Raw genomic sequence first — 16,758 nt, 5'->3', positions numbered from 1 at the left:
ATGAATGCCAGTAATTATGTTATATAGAAAGAACATGTCTAGAATAGTGACTCGACTCTCTGTGGAGCATTTGATGGCAAAGGTTGCAATCATCTCCACATGCAATCTGCTCTGCCCAACAATAACTGCTATTAGTAAAATGGAGCTTGTCAGCCAAGACAGCCTATAAGAGCACAAAACCATCATTTATGCTGTATAGGGCAGAAGGAGAGCATTCTCTTACAAACTGGTTGGAAAGACAAAAAATAAAACCAAAAATAAAACCAAATAAAGTAGCTTGAGGATCCATCCATCAATCAATTAGTCAACATTTATTGAGCAGGCAGCTTGGTGGTGCAGTGAGTAGAGTGTTGGACCTGCAGTTAAGACTACCTGAGTTCAACTCTGACATCAGACACTCACAGAGCAAGTCACTTAACCATGTTTGCCCTGTTTTCCTCAACTGTAAATTATCTGGAGAAGGAAATAACAAACTATCCCAGCATTTTTTGCCAAGAAAACCCAAATGGTGTCAAAAAGAGTTGGCCATGATTGAAATGACTCAACAACATTTATTGAACACTTTCTACGTGTCAAGCACTGGGCTAGGCACAGGTGCTGAGGATATAGAAACAAAACAAAAATATTTCCTGCCCTTCAGAACCTCACTTTTTACATATGCAATTTGTACCAAATATTCATATATACGTATATAAAATACCTAGATATGCCCTCAAATAAGTAAAATCTAATTTAGGGTATAGAAGGTTCTAAAACCTGGGTATATCAGGAAAGACCTCATGCAGGGTATAGAGTTTGATACAAGGCAAGTTAGTTAATAAGCATTTATTAAGCACCTATATGCAAAGAACTATGTGAATTGCTTTAAAAATACATTCTCATTCAATTCTCATAACATTTCTATGTGTCTCAAAGACTAACCAACTCCGTGACCCTGGGCAGGTCAATTACTCTTTTTACCTATTTTTCAATGATTAAATGGGAATAATACTACTACCTACTTCTTTGGGTTTTGTGAGGATATTTGTAAAGTGGTTTGCAAACTTTAGAGTACTGTATGAGAACATCATCATCATCATCATCATCATCACTATCATCACCATGACCATCATTTTCATCACCACTATTATTATCCCCATTTTATAATTGAGGAAACTGAAGCAAAAATAGATTCTCACTTGTCCAAAGTCACACAGTGTCTGGTGCCAAATGTGAACTCAGGTCTTCCTGACATTCTATATACCGTCCTATTAGTCATAATAAGTAGGATACAGTGGGTAGTGGGCTCAGTTCAAATTCTGTCTCAGATCCTTACTAGCTTTATAAGCTTAGGCAAATTGCTTAACCTTTCAGAATTCCAGTTTCTTCATCTGTAAAATAGAGAAAATGACCTTTGTTGTTACCTAGCTAATTATCTGATAAAACCAGTGTCCAGAAAGTAGTTTGCTGCCTTAAAGTGGTACTACATGAGTTATTTTAGTTGCATGCAATGTCATGATGTTTTAGCAAGATAGAATTATGATAAAATTTTCTTCACTTTGTGTGTGTGCATATGTTTGTGTCTCTGTAAAAAAAAAAAAAATGGGTCTTTCTCTCACTGGCTAGAAATATGGCAGCCATCAGAGTTTTGACTTGATTCATTACTAATCTGGGTCAGCTCACCCTTGTTAGGCAGTTTGGTAAACTCCACATTCTTGGGGAGTTGTAGTTATACTTATATATATTATAATGATGCCCATCTTAATTAAGGCAAATGAAATAATTAGTCCACTACAATTTAGAACTCCTAAATTTAAGTGATCTTCAGCAATCCAAGCAACAGGAATTATAGGCATGCCTCAGGCTTCAGACAATTCTTAAGGGAATTTGAATATAAAAGTTAATTGCAGAATTTCTTGTTATTGCCAACTTTGGTGAAACATACATAGTTTTTAAAGTGGTACCTTTATTTAAAGCCTAAGGTATCATCTAGCATGGTGGATAATAGCTAACCTCAGAATCAGGAAGATCTAGGTACAAGGTCCACTTGCATGGGCAATAAGATTTGGGATATTTTGTTTATTAAATCTGTGAATACCTCAGTCAATTTGTAAGGAGTTTAATTACAGAGAAAATACCATTCTGAATTGATAGATGAAACTCTTCCCAAGGAGTTCCCTACTAGGATGAAGTCACATGACCAGTCAAAAAACTAAAGAAAAAAAAATAAATAAATGGTAAGCCACATCTTACATGTATCCATAGAATTAGTTTGATATATTTTGAAGCAGTTCATAGTCCTACAATATTTGCTTTTTCACATAAAAGATCTTAGTTAAAGTCATTTTAGTAAACTGAAAGTTAACTCAGTTAAAGTCATTTGGTTAATTGATGAATATGTACAGTAATGAGAGACAGGGATAGATGAATTCGGGGATAGAGCCATACTCTCTTCTCCATACAAATTTTCCCCTTAAAATATTTTAATGACATTTCTTGAGACTTGATTGGCACAGGGGGCCAAAAGAGATGTCACTTCCTCATTTCCTAAGCACAGCCAAAAGGAGTTCTTGCAGTTTGACTGGTGTATCGTAACGTGCCATAATGGACTTGGTATAGCTCAATCAATTCAAGAGATTCTCAATGCCCATCCTGATTAACTAACCTCCTTCTGCTAAATTTAAGTAAATCTCTTTTTTTTGGTAATTGTTGAATCACCTACATGTCTCATGGTGTGTTCTTATATTTAACTTATACTCCTGTGAAGAGATGTGAATCAGGTAATGTCCAAAATGGCATGGTCAACCACATACAAATAATCCAGAACTTCACTTTAGTTTATAGTGTCAAGAACTCATTCATTTCATGAAACCACATTGTTTAAGAGTAGTCAATGGTTTAATTTGAATCAAATAAACTGGGCAACATCTAGATGAAATCAACCAGCATAATGAAGGACTCTGAATTCATGAAATAAGGATCAATTGAGACATTGAGAATTAATGAGAGAAGATTGGAAATGGGGGAGGGGATGTGGATGATAATAGTCTTTTATTATTTGAAAACATGACAAGGAGAAGGAAGGGAAGAATTATACTTTTTGATCCTGGAGCCAGAATTGAGAGCAATAAGTAAAATTTGCAGAGAGAAATTAGGGATGGGGGGTTAAGTGGAAGGAATATTGGAAACAACAACAACAACAAAGTTTTTGAATTTTGAACTCTAACTGATTATGGGTTCCCATTAAAGGAAAAGATGGATGACCATTGTCAGATATATCGAAGGGCAAGAGTTGGGCTGGATGTTGAAGAGATTCCTTCTAACTTAAATTCCCAGTTTCAACTACTCCAATGACAGGAGTTTACAGAAAGGACAAAAAAAAGAAACAAGATGTCTAGATTATCTAAACAGAATCAATTCTTGAATAATTGTGGCTTGGCTGTAAATGTTTGCATATGCCATACTAACCAGTGCTAAACTATTTTAGTTTGCTAAAACAACATTAAGCCCTTTTCCAGTCTTAATTCAATTTGATAAGCATTAATTAATCATCTACTATCAGTCAGGTGTTGTTCTGAATCCTAAAGATACAAAGGAAAAAAACAAAAACTGAATTCCACCCTCAGGGTGGGTTCTATTGAGGGTGGAGAGGGGACACATAAAGAGTTAAGTAAATAAATATCCACAAAGCAATTTGTAGCTAGTAGGGAAAGTGTTAAGAATTAGTAGGATTAAGAAGGGTCTGAGGTCAGTTGAATTGAGTAGTGAGTAGGAAAAGCAAAGCAGGTATAAAGGGACAAGCCTATTCAAAGGCACACAGAAGAGATAAATGTTTTGTATAGAAAACACCACTTAGGTCAATTTGGATTGAATATAGAGTGCATGAGGAGGATTAGAGCTTATTGCTGGGCTGCAAAATGATATTCTAATGAAAGAAAGGCCTAAAAAGATTTTGAAACCTGAGTTCTAACAAAAGCCAAATGTCCCCTCAAAAATGTTCTTATCTATCATCTGAACATTAGTCATTACAATGCTTTATGCTTATATAAACAAAGAGAAATGGGTGAGATTCTTAAGAGCCATGAAATTGGATTTTGTTTTCTTAGTTCAAGTTTAAAAATCAACTAAATAGTATTATTTTATAATGTTGAGATTAGTGGATAGACCTAAAACCTGTCATTTAAGTTTTTATTTCATTTGGAATTTTTTAGACTTTTAATTTGATGAGAAACATATCTAATTGTTTAATAATGAATTGTTATAACAAAGTTCCCTTTTTTCTCTCCAGATCACTTTTTTTGATGAACTTTTAAAAGTGAATTTCTGTAGCCAATTAAGGGTGTTTTCTCCTCTTTATTCAGGCTATAGTGTCCTAATAATACCTCGAGGGGAAGTACTTCACAGCATGACTTAACTAGTATGATTGCTTTTAATAAACTTCTTGAAACAGTAATGTAGCCAACACTCAATTATCTGTAGTAATGGGAGACAGGAAAAGTGTAAGCTGAGCTCTGAAGTCAATCCTTCAGCCTTAATATATTGTATAGTTTTAACTTCCTCTTTTACCTTTTGCCAGAGTTGCTTAGAAAGCAAACTATAGGCTCCATTGAATTTTACCATATTTTCCTATATCAACCACTATCTGAAAGATAAACTCTTTAAGAGGGGTCACAAGACCAGCAGCAATAAGCCCAGTGATTAACTATTGGCTTTGAATATCTACAAATAGAACTATTAGCTCCAAAGAACTGAAGCTTGAATGTTTCCACTGAAGCTGGAAAATTGAGGAACTTGGTTGTGAAATAGCCTAATGTAATTTATTTTAGACCCAGAATTCTTGGATTTGACATTTTTGTGCCTATTCAAAAGGGCAGCCTAGATCAATTTGTCTTCATTTGAAACGAAAAATGACTGAGAATTATCATATCTGAGAATTGACAATGACTTTTAAAAATTTTCTATTTCAAGGAAAAAGAACAAACATTCAAATTCTAGTGAAAGAAGGCATTCTTAATCCTTCCTATGCTCAAAAACCCATTTTTATTTTGATTTGTCAGTGGGTGATAGATTTAGAGTTAGGTAGGACCTCAACAGCTTTGAGCCCATTCCCATCATTTATTGGAAAAAACTGAGGCTCAGATAGAGTTCAGTGATTTGTCACAAAACTAGAGACAAGACTTGAACTCAGGTCTTCCTGACTTTAAGACCAATAATCTATCAGTTATACCTTCTGTCATTTCATTGATATGAGGATTCTCTTTATTTATTTTTTTCATCCTGGCTCAGTCTCATGAATCTCTTTTAAAGAATAATTAGACAATGTTTTGAAACTCTGCCTGATTCTTTTAATATTTTGCAGATTTCATTATCCCTCAAATTCTCTCTATGTAACTGCTTCAAATCTTTTATAGTCATATGTCCTTGATAGTTTTTACATCATTTCTAATTTTCAAGTCATTCTCATTGATCTTTTTTTTGTTTTTTATAATGTTTTATTTTTTAAAATTATACATAGAGAAATTATAACATTTACTTAAAAAACTTGAGTCCAAATTTTCTCTCTCCTCTCTTCCCCCCTCAAAGGCAGTAAGCAATTTGATATAGATTATATAAATATAGTCACATTATTGATCTTACTTAGGGCCAATAAAGATATCTTCATTGGCTTTTGGGCTGTAATAGCTATCTGCAAACATTTGAATGGTGAAAGTTCTTCATCTTGGAAGATGTATTAAGCCTAGATCTTGCAATTGTAAATCCTGAATCTGTCCAATTGTATGCTTTTTTTTTTTTTTTTCTAAAACCTTCATTTAAAAATGGTATCCAGACCAGCCATCTCTTCATTTCTCACCAAGTGGCAAACCAGATTCCTCCTTTATTCCCCATTCCACCTGCTTTTCAGCTATCTTTTATGTTTCCTCTTCCCTAATTTCCAGAGGAATAGATGATTAATCCCTAGTTAGAATGTAAATTCCTCGAAGGCAAGAATTCTCTTTCTTTTTGCTTACATTTATTTATATTGATATTTATTTGCTTATATTACATAAATATACTTATTATCCCACAGTAAGTGCTTAATAAATGTTCAGTGACTGACTAAAGAGAAATTAAGAGTTGTTCAGAGACCAAAAAAAAAAAAAAAAAAAAAAAAAAAAACCTAAAAAATAAAAAAAACAAGAGCAATGGATGGAAGTTGTAAAGAGAGGAAATTTTGGGTTTAATGTTAGAAAACAGACAAACAAACAAAAACAAAACTTCCTAACAATTTTAGCTATCCTAGAGTGGAATAGGTACCCTCAGGAAGTAAAAGATTAACTATAATTCTTCAAGCTAAGGTCAAATTACCACTAGGCAGATATGTGATATTGAAGATTTCTTTCACATGTAGATTTGACTTACTAGCTGAGGGTCCTTTTAACTCTCAAATAATGTAATACTCCAGTCATAGAATAGAATCTTAGCATTGAAAAAAAGAGGCATTAAGGACATGGAGAAAAAGCTTACAAAGAATATGTTATACATTTTTTTTCCAAATGTGATCTAGCCCAATCTTCTCCTATTCAGTTGTAGAATCACAAATGTTGAGTTAGAAGGAATTGCAGAGTTCATCTTAGTTTAACTTTCTCATTTTACAGAAGGGGAAACTGAGATGCTAAGAATTTAAGTGACTTACCTAAACTCATACAGACATTGATTAAGCAATACAGATGTGATTTGATCTCCATCTTCTGATCCCAGAGTTAATATTATTTTTCAAAAACCAGCAAACTGAATCATTCAAAAATCAAATGGGCTGCCTCAGGAGAGACTGAATTTCCTATCAGTAGAATCCTTGAAGTAAGTGTCGGGAACAATTATCAGTGATCCTCAGATAGGCCCCAGAGAAGGCACTAAATGTCCTCCTATCTATTGGATTTTATAACTTGTCCAAGGTTATGCAGCTAGTGAGTCGCAGAGAAAGAACTGAAATGTAGGTAGGTCTTTGAACTCTAATTCTAACCCTGTTTTGACCAACAAGATACCCAACAAACAAAAATACTTGTTACTAAGTGAACAGTTATATTTTTTTAAGCTGATGACAAATAGAAACAGGAATATTTATTTAATTCTTCCACATCCACACACAAAAAAAGAAAAAGAAAAAAAAGAAAAATTTGTCTTCTTCAATCCGTACTTGAACAATTAAGTTAATTTATAATTTGAATACTCAAGTAGGATATCTTTCTGAGAGGACTTGCATAACTACATTTCTCTGACTTATTTTTGTACTGTGCATTCTATAATAACCATGCATTTTGAAAAAAAAAAGAGAGAGATACAAACAGAAAGCAAAAGAGAGAGAGAAAGAAAGAAAAAGAAAGAAAAAAGAAAGAGAGGGAGGGAGGGAGGAAGGAAGGAAGGAAGAAAGGAAGAGAGGGAGGGAGGGAGGAGGAAGGAAGGGTGGAGAAAGGAAGGAAAAGAAACTTTAATATGGTTTCAAAATGCTAAAAACTTTTTCCGTATTAGCTATAAGTTGTGGGAGGAGGTGAAGAATGCAGAGAAGATTTAAATGAGATGAACAATGCATTAGAAATTACTGTCAGCAAAGATGGGAAAAAATTTTTACAGTCAGTGTTTCTGATAAAGATCTCATTTTTGAAATGTATAAAGGACTTTGTCAAATTTATAAGAATACAAGTCATTCCCCAACTGATAAATAGCCAAAAGATATGAATAGACAATTTTTAGATGATAAAATCAAAGCAATCTGTAGTCATATTAAAAAATGCTCTAAATCACTATTGATTAGAAAAATGCAAATTAAAACAACTCTGAGAACAACACTTCTCAGATTGGTTAAGATTATAGAAAAAGATAATGATATATATTGCAGGAGATGTGAGAAATTTGTGACACTAATGCATTGTTGGTAGAGTTGTGAAATGATTCAACCATTCTGGAGAACAATTTGGAACTAGACCCAAAAGGCTATAAAACTGTGCATACCCTTTGACCCAGCAATTTCCCTATTGAGTCTGTATCCAAGGAAATCATGAAGAAGGGAAAATGAGCCATATGTGCAAAAATTTTTGTAGCATTTCTTTTTTGTGGTGGAAAAGAATAAGAAAATGAACAGATGCCCATTAATTGGGGAATGGCTGAATAAGTGGGGGTATAGGAAGCTGATGGAATATTATTGTTCCATAAAAAAAAAAAAAAAAAAAAAAAAAAAAAGATGAACAAGCTGATTTTAGAAAGATCTGGAAAGATTTGCATAAATTGATGCTGAGCAAAACAATGAGAATCAGGAATACATTGTAAACATAAACAGCAATATTGTGTCATGATCAACTATGAAAGACTTGGTTCTTCTCAGTGGTTCAGTGACCCAAGGCAATCTCAATAAATTTTGGAAAGAAAATACCATCAGCATTCAGAAAAAGAACTATGGCGATTGAATGTAAATGAATAATGCTATGTTCACTTGTTTTTTCTTTCTTCTCTCATGGTTTTTCCCTTTTGTTCTGATTTTTCTCTCCCAACCTGTGTATTTAAAAAAAGTTAATATACATGTATAACCAGAAAAATAATAAAATAATAATAAAAGAAAGAAAGAAAGAGAGAGAGAGAGAGAGAGAGAGAGAGAGAGAGAGAGAGAGAGAGAGAGAGAGAGAAACAGAGAGACAGAGAGACAGAGATGGAGACAGAGACAGAGTATTCTTGGGGTACAGAGCAGTATACAATAGAATAGACAGAACATATTGAAGGCAACACTTGAATCTTTGTTTTTCTGAATCTGAGACCAGGATGCTATTTGTTCTACCATGTTGATCCTCACATATTTATAATAGTGAATACTTATTCACTATGAAAAAAAAAAAAAGAAATTGTTGTCAGCACTAGGATGCAGATTCCTTCATTCTTGGCTCCCCTTCCTTTTTTCTTTTTATACCTTATCTATAAACTGCCCATAAAATGCTAATCTTGCTACACAATATTTGCATTTTGAACATAGAAGAAAACAATCTTGGGACATTCATTTTAATGAGCTAACAATGCCTCATTGGGAATTAAGCAGAATCCAATTTTTTTAAGTAACCACTTGGGGACTCTGATGCTATTACAAATAACTCCCCTTCCAAAAAATATTTCCTTGACTGAGGTTGTTGCCAATGTTCCTTCAACTCCATAGCTATCACAACTTAACTAGGGAAACCTCAACCAATTCTTCCTGCTGTCTTTTTATTCTGGTTGGTCATTCATTAAGACTAATGACCACCAGCTGTGTGGGCCTAATTTCTCCACATCTCCCCCTTCCTTTTTAACTTTTTTCTCTCCTGAACTTTCATGCTTACAAATTCGTTTGTAAGATGAAGGGGCATTTAAAGGAGTGTTCTAAGCTTTGAGAAGTTAGGGTATGCCCCATTAAGTTGCAATTATCATCTTGCACATGCTTAGGATTCCCCATTCACAAAGATAACCTATACTTCTGTAAGATGAGAGTTCTTTGAGAATGTGAATGAACATGCATTGGGAAATAGCAAAAATGAGTGATAACTTTCTTTTCCAAAGAAAAGAAGATGGAACGTCATAGTGATTCTTGGCTTTCACAGGGATATTAACTACAGGCAACACATGGAATGTTTATAATTTTCACTTGAGCTATTTTATTAGGAAAAGAGTGTAGCTCAGCAAGTAGAGTTCACAATCATTATAATTTTCACTGTGTCATTTGTTACTGATGGCTATAGTTTCTATTCCATTATAGTCTACCAGTTTAAGAAATATTCAAATTTTCATTCCCTCTTTCTTCTTCTAGCTACCTTTAAGTATAACATCCTCAGGGTAGATTTAAATTGTTAATCAGTTGTATGAATGAGTTGACTCTCCTTCCCTATTTAAAAAGGAAATTGTAATTCAGTAATTTCAATGATGTCTGACTCTTCTTGACTCCATTTGGGGTTTTCTTGACAAAGATACTGGAATGGTTTGGCTTCTCTTTCTCCAGCTCATTTTACAAATGAGGAAACTGAGGCAAATAGGGTTAAGTGATTTCTCCAGGATAACACAATTAGTAAGTGTTGGAGGCCAGATTTGAAGACAGGAAGATGAAGTTTCCAAGTCCAGAACTCTTTCCACTGTCATCGAGATGTTCCACATTAATATTTAATGGCAATATAAAAATTGAAAGTAAAATCAATGTGGCAGGTAGGTAGGTCAGTGGATACCAAGCCCAGAGTCAGGAAGACTCACATTCTTTTATTCAAATCTGATTTTAGACACTAGCTGTCTGACCCTGGGCAATTCACTTAACTCTGCCTCAGTTTCCTCATCTGGAAAATGATCTGGAGAAGGATATGGCACCCCAGCATCTTTGCCAAGAAAACCCCAAATGGGATCACAAAGAATAGGACTTGACTTAAATGACTGAATAATATCGTCACTTGTAGAAGCGATGTGGACACATTTCTTTCCAAACACCTACCACACCAGGAGTTCACTATCTAGTAAAATTATGTGTGTGTGCACACATACACAATTAAATCAAAATAAAATTCTAAGAAGAGGAAAACCAGAAATGTTAATTATAGGACATTTCTTACTCGTTAAATAATGTTAATTAATAGATTTTACCAGTTTTGACAACTTCACTTTTTAATTCAGAACCAAAAAATGTTATTTAATAAATCTCTGTTCAGAAAAGCTACCAAGTTAGGATATAATGGCAGCTGGAATGTGTGTGTATGTGTGTGTGCACATGTGTGTGAATTCATGAGTGTGCTGTGCACGATTGTGTGTGAAAGTTACAAAAAGAGAGGGATAGAGTACTTATGGAAATGTAAGTTAATGTTCCATATTTTCTCTAAACTACTCTTAGAATAGAGAACTTCTTTTCCCAAGCCCACACTTGCCCATTACCCCACCCCCCCAAAAAAGAACTCTATATGCACCTTAGGGGCCCTTCAGTTGCAGAGGCCCCTGGGTGGTAGCTCCGCCTATGACAGCATTGAAATGAATTACTAGAAGGCAGAACAAGATTGAATGCTTCACCATAGCTCTGAGCTGAAGTCTTTTCATAAAAGGCCTGAAATCAATTACCTCTTAGACCATTTAACTAGCAATGTGAGACCTGCAGAAAATGTGTCTGGCAAACAAGCCTTTTAACTGGGGGGATGGGGTGGAGTCTCTGATCTCACTCAACATTTGTAAGCCTTAAAAAAAAAAAAAAAAAAAAAAAAAACCTTCCATTTAAAAAAAAAATAGAAAATGAGAAATCAATGGAACATAAGCAAGGGAAATTTAGGATGTCTGAACATAATCTGTAATCAATCCAGAAAAGGCAGAGGTGAAATCACATTTTAAAACTCATAACTGGTTTATGTTAAGACTGGGTCACCAATAACACAGATGACAGTGAGCAGAGCTTGAAGCAGCTGTTGCAAAATTACAGTTTCCTACTGTGTGGATTTCTCTCTCTCTCTCTCTCTCTCTCTCTCTCTCTCTCTCTTTCTCCTTTTAACTTTCTTCTACTACTCTCCTTTCTTCTCTTTCTCAGCCTTTCAATCCAATCCAATTCAGCAAATGTTGAATTTTGCCACTAAGCACAAAGCCCTGTGGAAATATTGGTAGGCAGGAAAGAACATTAAGAAGTTAGGAGATTTATTCCCTCCCTTAAGGAGCTTCTTCTCTGACCCAGTCCTTTACTTCTTATGTCTAGCAGTGGTAAGGACAGTGGATCTTGGGAACATACTGATCTATTTGGTATTGTTATTTGGTCATTTCAGTATGACTTACTCTTCATGAACACTTTTTGTGTTTTCTTGTCAAAGACTGGAGTGCTTTGTCATTTTCTTTTTAAGCTCATTTGACAGATGAGGAAACTGAGGCAAAGTATCAAGTGTCAAATAATTAGTAAGTGTCCAAGGTTGGATCTGAACTATCAAGAAAATGAGTCTTCTTGATTTAATGCTGTATGCTGATCCAAGGAAATTGCTAACCCCTAATTTACAGAAGAACTGATGAACTTCAATACTTCTATGTGTTTATTTTCTCTATTATGTGTTTGCCTTATTTAGAGAATAATGTACAAAGAAAAAAAATGCACATTAATACATAATCCCTTCAAATGCCAACATGGTATTCCTAAATTGGATATTTGAATCACCATTACTCAAACTCTGGTAGTTCCCTGGGGGAAATAAAAAGTCCTTTGTTTGTCATGCACACCTCTTTACAATTTGACTTCTTGCTGCCTTACCAATCTTCTTACTTTCTGTTTAGCTCTGAGCACTCTTCAACCCAAGTTTCTGGCACACAGAAGCTCATTTCTCATTTCTGTGTCTTTGAGTTATTTGTTCTCCAGGCCTGGGACTTCTCCCCAAACTGGAACTTTAGAAGGACTGATTTACTCTAACTCTTAGAAAAAATTACAAATTTAGTGAGCGGAATATCTATAACTTTGATTCAGACAGTCTACTACTAGACATTTGCCCCAAGGAAGTACATTATTAAGTAGAAAGTCCATATATATACACCAAAATATTTGTAGTAGCATTTTTTTTTTGGTGGTAGGCAAAAAACAAAGGCCCAAGGAGACTTTTAGCAAGTGCTCATAAAAGACTTTAAAAGGCAAAAATGAGAAGTAGAAGAAAAAATGATAAAGGAAAGAGGTATGCATGAGAGCATCAAAAGCTTGGGAAAGGAAGGGAAAAAGTTGTCTGAAGTAAAAAAACTCCTTAAAAAGTAAGATTAACAGAATGGAAAACGAAGATACAAAAACAAACTGAAGAAAATCATACATTAAAAACTAGAACAGGGCAAATAGAAGCTAATGACTCTGAGAGACAGCAAGAATCAGTCAAACAAAGTTTAAAGAATGAAAAAATGGAAGAAAATTTGAAATATCTCAATGGAAAAACAGCCAACCTGGAAAATAGATCTAGAAGAAATAATTTAAAAATTATTGGCGTACCTGAAGGCCATGACCAAAAAAAAAAAAATTCTGGATAGCATTCTACAGGAGATCATTAAGGAAAATTGCTCCACTATTCTAGAAGCAGAGGGGGAAATACTCATTGAAAAATCCATTGATCATGATGGACAGAAGCAGCTACACCCAAAGAAAAAACACTGGGAAATGAATGTAAACTGTTTGCATTTTTGTTTTTCTTTTCGGGCTATTTACCTTCTGAATCCAATTCTCCCTGTGCAACAAGAAAACTGTTTGGTTCTGTACACATACATTATATCTAGGATATACTATGACATATTCAACATATATAGGACTGCTTGCCATTTAGGGGAGGGGGTGGAGGGTGGGAGGGCAAAATCGGAACAGAAGTGAATGCAAGGGATAATGTAAAAAAAAATTACCCTGGTATGGGTTCTATCAATAAAAAGTTATTATAATTAAAAAAATAAATAAAAATAAAATAAAATAAAAAAAAGAAAGAAAGAAAAATCCATTGATCACCTGTGAAAAGAGATCCCATAAGGAAAATCCCAAGGAACATTTTTGCAAAAGTCCAAAAAATCTTAAGGAAAAAATACTGCAAACTGCCAGACAAAAACAATTCAAATATCAGTTATGAACAATCTGGATTACCCATGATCTGGCAGCTTTTACAATAAAGGGTCAGATGGTCTGGAATACCATATTCTGAAAGGTAGAGGACCTAGGATTACAACAGAAAATTAACTATCCAGGGAGATTCAGCACCATCTTTCAGGGGAGGTTATGGAGCTTCAATGAAGTAAGAAACTTTCAATCATTTCTATTGACTCCCCAGAAAATTTAATCTACAAACACAGGACTCAAGAGAAATATAGAAAGATAAATAGGGGGAAAATATATTTTATTTAATACATATTAATAAAAATATATTAAACTATTTACATCCCTAGAGGGCAAAAGATCTGTAACTCTTGAGAACAATATCTGTTACTAGGGCAGACAGAGGGGGGCATCACATGAATTGAGGGTGTGGTTTTGAATGAACTCTGATGTAATCACATCAAAGAAAAAGATATTGAGAGGTACAAAAAGGTCTGTAGTAGAAAAAGAGGAAAGAAGAAGTATAATAGGACAAATTAGTTCACATGAAAAGGTTCAAAAGACCCATTACAATTGAGAGAAAGAAGGGAGAGGGCTGAGTATTGTCTGAAGCTAGATCTCATCAGTTTTGGCTCTAAGAGGGAATAACTTAATCATTCAGTTGGGTGTAGAAATTTATCTAACCCTATAAAGAAGTAGGAAGAGAAATAGGAAAAGAAAAGGGAGGGAAAGGATAGAAACACTAGGGGAAAAGAAAAGAGAAGGAGGGGAAGGGTTGCTAAAAGACAAGGTAGGGGGTGGAGTCAGTTAAAAATACTACTAAGAGAAGGGGGAGGTGTGGGAGGAGATAAGGCAGTGGGTGGGGTGGATAAAAAAAAAAAAAAGTCATTCCACTAAGGACAGGATGGAAAGAGAGAAGAAAAGTATATACAGGCGAGAAAATAGGATGGAGGAAAATACAGTGATAATAATCATAAATGTGAATGTGAATGGAATGAACTCTTCCATAAAACAGAGGTGAATCACAGAATGGATTAAAAAACAGAGTCCTACAATATGTTGCTTACAAGGAATACATATGACACAGAGAGACATATACAGAGTAAAGATTAAAAGCTGAAACATAATTTATTATGCTTCAGATCTCAGATAAGGCAAAAATAAAAATAGATTTTCTTATAAGAGATAAGAAAGGAAGGTACATCTTGATAAAGGGTACCATAAATAATGAAGTAGTAATGATACTAAATATGTATGCAGCAAGTGGTAGAACAGGCAAATTCCTAGAGAAGATTTTAAGCCATTAATAGAAAGAAATATACAGCAAAACTATTCTAAATGGGAAAGCTCAACCTTCTCTTTTCAGAACCAGACAAATCTAACCACAAAATATACAAGAAAGAAACTAAGGAGGTAAATAGGATCCTAGAAAACTTAGATATGATACATCACTGGAGAAAATTGAATAGGAAAATAAAGGAACACATCTTTTCTCAGCAGTACATGGCACCTACACAAAAACTGTCCATGAATTAGGGCATAAAAACCTCACAATCAAATGTAGAAAGACAGAAATATTAAATGCTTTCTTTTCAGATCACAATGCAATAAAAATGAATAATTTTCAATAAAGGGCCAGGGAAAGATAGACTAAAAACCAATTGGAAATTAAATAATCTAATTCTGAAGAATGAGTGGGTCAAACAATAAATCACAAAAACAACCCATAATTTCATTCAAGAGAATGACAATAATGAGACAATATACCAAAACCTATGAGATGTAGCCAAAGCAATTCTTAGGGGAAATCTTATATCTCTGAATAGCTACATGAGTAAAATAGAGAAAGAGGAGATCAGTGAATTAGACATGCAACTTAAAAAGCTAGAAAATGAACAAATTAAAAATTCCTAATTAAATACCAAATTAGAAATTCTGAAACTCAAATTAGAGATTAATAAAATAGAAGCCAAGAAAATTATTGAATTAATAAATAAAAGCAAGAGTTGGTTTTATGAAAAAACCAAAATAAACCTTTGGTTAATTTGATGAGAAAAAGGAAAGAAAAAATCAAATCACTAATATCAAAAATGAAAAGGGAAAACTTCCACCAATGACAAAGAAATTAAAGCAATAATTAGGAGCTATTTTGCCCAACTGTATAGCAGGAAGTTTGAAAATCTAACCAAAATGAATGAATATTTACAAAAATATAAGTTGCTCACACTAAAAGAAAACTACTTAAATAGTCCCATTTTAGAAAAAGAAATTGAAAAAGTCATTAATGAACTCCCTAAGGAAAAAATCTCCAGGGCCAGATGGATTTACAAGTGAATTCTACCAACAATTAAAGAACAATTAATTCCAGTACTATGTAAACTATTTGGAAAAATAGGTAAAGAAGGAGTTCTGTCAAATTCCTTCTATGACACAAATATAGTATTATTACCTAAACCAGGAAGAGCCAAAACAGAGAAAAATAAAATTACATACCAATCCACCTAATGAGTATTGATGCAAAAAGTTTAAGTAAAATGTTAGCAAAAAGATCATAGCAACTTAATCAGTAGGATAATACACTATAACTAAGTGGGATTTATACCAGGAATGCATGGCTGGTTCAACAGCAGGAAAACTCAACCATATCAATAATAAAACCAAGAGAAATTATATGATAATCTCAATAGATTCAGAAGAAAAAAAAAACTTTTGACAAAATATAGCACCCATTCCTATTAAAAAACACAAGCTATCATAGGGATAAAGGGAGATTTAGTTAAAATAATAAGCACTATCTAACTAAAACCTACAGCAACAAATAATTACATTATTTGTAAGGGAGAGAAACTGGACACCTTCCCAATAACATCAGGGGTGAAGCAAGGATGCCAATTATCACCACTATTATTTAACATTGTACTAGAATTTCTGGCTTTAGCAATAAGAAAATAAGAAAATTAAAGACATCAGAATAGGCAATGAGGAAATAAAACTATGACTCTTTGTAGATGATATGATGATATAATTAGCAAATCCTAGAAAATCATCCAAAAACAATTAGCCAAGTTAGCAGATATAAAATAAACCCATACAAATCCTCAGCATTTCTATATATTACTGACAAAGTCCATCAACAAGAAATAGAAAGAGAAATTCCATTTAAAATTACTACAGACAAAATAAAGTACTTGGGGATTTCCCTGTCAAGATAAACCCAAGAACTTTATGAACATAATTACAAAACA

The sequence above is a fragment of the Sarcophilus harrisii genome, chromosome 4, assembly GCF_902635505.1.
Source record: "Sarcophilus harrisii chromosome 4, mSarHar1.11, whole genome shotgun sequence".
NCBI lineage: Eukaryota > Metazoa > Chordata > Mammalia > Dasyuromorphia > Dasyuridae > Sarcophilus > Sarcophilus harrisii.
This window is presented reverse-complemented; position numbering follows the sequence as displayed.